The sequence below is a fragment of the Sinocyclocheilus anshuiensis genome, unplaced genomic scaffold (assembly GCF_001515605.1).
Source record: "Sinocyclocheilus anshuiensis isolate Anshui unplaced genomic scaffold, SAMN03320099.WGS_v1.1 scaffold199, whole genome shotgun sequence".
Taxonomy (NCBI): Eukaryota; Metazoa; Chordata; class Actinopteri; order Cypriniformes; family Cyprinidae; genus Sinocyclocheilus; species Sinocyclocheilus anshuiensis.
The window spans coordinates 3,035,297-3,040,492 of record NW_015552582.1 but is presented as its reverse complement, the minus strand read 5'-3'; the positions used below and the strand labels follow the sequence as shown (position 1 = coordinate 3,040,492).

Below are 5,196 nucleotides of genomic sequence, written 5' to 3'. Positions count from 1 at the left end.
ACAGTGTTGTAAATACAACTTAACCACTGATTTCTAGTCATGTCTTCTTTGGGAAGACCAAACAAAGTATTTTCGCTTTCACAACGAAACACACGGCAGGCTAGAGTAAGCGGAGGCTGACTTGAGTGAGCGGCGGCCAGCGGGCTTGAGAACGGCACGGCCGGCGGGCTTGCGGCAACCACATGTGACGACCCCGGGCTGGACTCCGCTTCGTCCACGGTGAAAGCTTTAAAAGCTCCAGACATGATGAAGCGGATATCGTCCTCTTTTGGAAGGCCAAACAAAGTAGTTTCGCTTTCACAACAAAACACACAGCGCCTTCACGACATGGCGGCGGCGGCAACAACAATACTACAGCGAGAATAAAAGTTACGCCTTCTTTCTTTGCGTGAACAGTTGGGCGGCGTTATGCAAATCTTCCCACATCGTGACGTAGACATGTGGGGGCATGTAAGAACGAGGCGTTTTAGGTAGGCGTGGTTGACTCTTAACATTTATAAAGAATATCTCTTTGGATTTTAGACTTTAGTCTTTGCAACTTTACAGATCTTCTTTATGCACCAAGAGCTTGTAACACTCCAAAGAGAAAGGAAAAATTGAAATCGCATCATATGACCCCTTTAATCAGCAGTGCATTAAAAAAGCTTTATGGCCTCCCCTCCAGTCTGAGACTATTTGAGGGTCTTGAACTTATTTGCAGCTTAGCGTACCATTGTGTGCACAAAGCAACTGCATGGCTTTCCGCCAATGACTGTCAATCTGCTAATGCTCCTTGATTACCAATGTCCTCTCAAATAAGACAAACTGGATCATGGGGAATCAATCCATGCAACATTAGCAGATAGGCTCGACAACACATTAGACAGAGGGGAAGGTGAATGTACGAGTGTGTGAGCAGAGGTGAATGGCTCCTGATTCATCAGATTCTCTACTTTATGCCAGGTGAATTTCTCAATTTCACAGTCAGCGAAAATGTCAGTGGGTTACACCCCTCATCCTTCTGCGCTATGGCCCAGTCATCAGACAGTGGATAAGATCTTGTGAGTATGAGGGAAGGTAGCTTTAAATTTCTTCTAGTGTTTGGAAATATATTTGAACAACAATAAAATGAAACATCTGGTATGTAAAATGAAAACAAAAAGTGTAAAATCAGACAGGTTCATCAGCTATTTTAACCCACACTTAGATACTCTAAAATGTACAAATTAAGTGGCTTTATTTGAAAGTACATTTGTCAAAACAGAAGGTTACTCTGTGAACTAAGAGAGCAGAAACAAAAAATTAAGATTGGTAACAGTGTATACACACACCTCACCTGTAATTTCTATTGATTCACTGAGAAATAAAATAAAACAAGGCACTAAAACTGTTCATTGTGAGTGACCATGTTAGCATTGCATGGTCACTATTATCGAAGTGTATCGATCTTTAACTGTGGGATCCTCGATCATGCACCTATTCTCATTAATCGTTATATAATGTAGCACTTCATAGAAGTAGAGCCACTGACTGCCTTCTCACTGTGCAAGACAATTTTACAATTCTGACACAGCAATTTTCCCTATAGCAAGCTATCCCATTTGAATAATTCAGAAGTGTGAGAAGAGGGAAAATTTTCTGCAATTGGTCACAGTGTATCTCACAGTGCCTGCTATCTCAGAAATGTGCTGTCACCTGGCATGGTTTCACCTGATGGAAAGATACGGAAAGACAAATTTGTTTCGCTTTATTTGTGTTTTGTGTCACAATGCGTTTTTGATTTGGCTACACTTAATTACTTCCTAAGATGCTGAAACAATTAATGTTGACATGCTCTGAATTAGCATAAACAGGCAGATTCACTTGCAAGACAAAACAGCCCTCTGGACAGGGAGACATTAGCTTTGCTTTTTCTCTCCTTTACTTTGATTGTCAGGAGGGGGAGTCAAGCCGACAGGCCCAGAGGGAGAATGCCTGACAAGAGGAGAGAAGTACTTTGCCATTTCAAAGCATCTCCATGTTATCTTGTTTTTAGGCAGCAACTTTCTGCCTAAATTAAGGAATAACATCACGTTCCACAAAACAACTAGTTCAGTAAAATATATGTAATTGTCTATGGGTAAAGTAGCTTTATTAGTGATAAAAATATATATATATACTAGATATATGATTGAAGGATCTAAAGATACAAGAAAAACCAAAATGCTGATTATTTTCAGCAAATAACTGAAATTATTAATAACTAAAGCATTATATATTTTATATTTAATTTATATTAATGTTTTAAAGATGAACTTTAATTATGTATTATGTGAATGCAAAGGTACAGTGACATACAAATAGAGGAAATCCCACTTTCCTTTTTGTGACCACTACTGCTACTGCAAACAACATTTTGACTGACAAACATAGGTTAGCACCATAAAAATAATATCAAATTCTTCACACCTTAAAAAGATGGGCTCTCAGGGATTTTAGGTTACTATAATTTGTCACAATGGCAGTCTCAGTGTCTCTGAACACCTCCGCAAGATTAGCAGAGTTAGGCATGTGTTTCTGTCTGACACGCATGCTCTTTTTTGGGCTTAAAAGAATATGTTCTGATCCAAGAGCCCAGGAGCAGTTCCATCTAATCTACTTCCCCTCATCTACATCCTCAGCAGTTCTGCTAAAAATAGATTCAGACTAATCTTAAGATAAAATGTGTCCACTTTGGTAATATTCTGTGTTCAATCAGTACTATGCGTCTGCTCCAATACAGTTTATTATGAAGACAATACAACAAAGAGCAATACAGTGTGGCATTATCCATTGTAGACGATATTTGGCCTGGATGAGCTGGATAAGAGGATTTGTGATAAATGGGCTGCTTAAAAAACATCATGTTGCTTTATCGGTATCAATCTGCTCTTCTTAGTTTGTTGGAATGTCAATTACTACTTAAAGAATCTGTTTATTCACCCGGATGCTTACGATATTCAGCCAAAGTCAAACTTACATTTTAATCCTACTATTAGGTTTAGGGCCTTGGCGCTTCTTATTGCAATCAGGCCCTCTGAAGCCACCTTTCCTTTTCCACAACTAATACATTCTTCAGTTTAAACCTTTTATCGCTGCTTCAATAACGACAGGTGTGGGAGTCCTCATTAAACGCAACTTCCTCATGAATAATTTTAATAAGTTAATGTTAAAGCCATTTTACACCTTAAAGGCAAAGCCTGTCACCAGCCTTCAATCGGTTACTTATCAAAACTGCCTTTTACAGTTAAATCCTCCTCGCTCGCGCAGTTGTTAATAGCTATGCTGCATTTTACCCTCAAAACATTTCATGTCACAGTATGAAAACATAATATTAAAGCCTCACAGGCTGTTCATGCAAAGTATTGATTTTGTTTGCTTCATATCTGAAGATGTAGCAAGCATGTATGCATGAGGCAGGTACTGATGCAAGGCACATACTAATGTATTTGTCATAAATTCTGACAAATGTTTTCCCCCAAGAGCTTGCCGTTGTTGTGAGAGTACATTACTCAGGCTTAAAGCAGAAGGCTAAAACTCCAGAGGCAGATTGATTTCACAACCCTTTCAATGCTGAGGCCTCATTGATCTGGCTTTCCTCAGCGCCTGACAGGGACCCCTGATGACAAATCTAAAATTTCCACCTCCTGTAATGAAGGGGACTGAGCTTTGTGTCAATTGTGAACAGCCACATATTTTCCGGCCATGTCCATTTCTCAAAACAGGAGGTGTCAGGAAATGAAAATCGTTTCAGCAAGAAGGGCAATCTATTAAACTGCTTATAAGCTACCTTCAAAACGCCAGTGACAAAATCTGATTAAATTGAATTAAAAGCGTGCAGCCACAGCCAATTCATTCATTTTTGGGGGATTGAACTCACTGCAGATTCTGACAACATGACACTGAGATAAAATCACACTTGTTAGAGGAAATCCTAGATTGCAAGATTTATGTTTGACACACAGAAAGCTACATGAACAGTGAACACCTATCTGAGGTGATGCAGAGAAATGCTTTTGAGATTACAAAGTGTTCAATTTTAAACATTTACAGAGGTCAAAATTTCCCAATGTTATGAACAAATTGTTATTCATAGTTTTCACATGACGTTACAGCCTTATGGGAACGCCCACCTGGAGGGCAAAACAAGGCTTTCTTCCGCTGCCAGCCAGATTGTACTAAGTACTAATGTACTAAGACAGTGATATTAAATAGTATACATGTTATTGATGATGCCTACTATATATACAGGCAAGCAGATGCACCCAGAATATAAATGTAACATGCCAAATTCAACATGAAGCATTTTTCCATAGAAAACCATTTAAAGAAAATTCTTAATGTGGCTTTAAGACAGTGATATTGCAGGACCAAATTCAATATACACCTTATTAATAAAACATACTATGTACAGACAGGCATATGAACCCAGAATATAAACCAGTACACAAAGTTTCATGTTCAGCGTTTTCCCATAGAAAACCATTATAGAAAGAAAATGCCTAACATGCAATTTAGCATTTTGCATTCATATTCTGGGCTCATCTGCTTGCCTGAATATAGTAGGTCTTATAAATAAGTTTTATACTGAATTTGCGATTTTAATATCACTGTCTTAAGGTTCTGTCACATTAGCAAATCTAGGCGAAATAACGTGAGCAAAAAAAGGTCCATTGTCAATAGTGTAGCGATTTACAAATCACTTCTCACACAAAAGTCACTTTCAGACCAAGCAGCTTTCTGTTCATACAATGGCCAAATCAGTCAGAACTGTTTCACTACCAACATTCTTTAAAATATCTTTTGTGTTCAACAGAAGTCAGTCAGTCATTCAAGTTTGTGAGTAAATGAGAACAGAATTTTGATTTTGGGGTGAACTATCCCTTTTAAGCCATGTTAAGTGTTTTAGAATGTCCCGCTGTCTTTAGTAATTGAAATACTGTGGCAGGTAATGTATATGGATAGCGTGCCCAAATCTTGCAGTTTCTTCACATATCTTTGTTTTTCTTCTTTTGAGAGGTGGTCTAAATATTTGTGGCTTGAAACAGATGGAAAATTGACAGGCCTGAGCTGGAGTTCTATGGATGTTCAGCCCTCCGGTTCTGTGTGCCAGTCACGTGACTGAAAACTATGAATTAGGTACTGCAGAGACATTAGAGGGTAGCACTACTCACAAGTTAGAGCCAGGAGCCTCGGGGG

The 5,196-nt window shown here is 38.7% G+C and overlaps 1 long non-coding RNA gene across 1 annotated transcript in view; it reads right to left on the bottom strand.

Annotated features, from left to right (window-relative positions):
* LOC107665401 (uncharacterized) overlaps positions 1-5,194 on the bottom strand; it is a 31,353-nt gene extending 26,159 nt beyond the window's left edge. Inside the window, exon 1 of the long non-coding RNA XR_001631543.1 lies at positions 5,172-5,194. This is a non-coding gene — a long non-coding RNA (uncharacterized LOC107665401). The remainder of the gene's footprint in view (positions 1-5,171) is intronic.
* Positions 5,195-5,196: the final 2 nt, after the last annotated feature.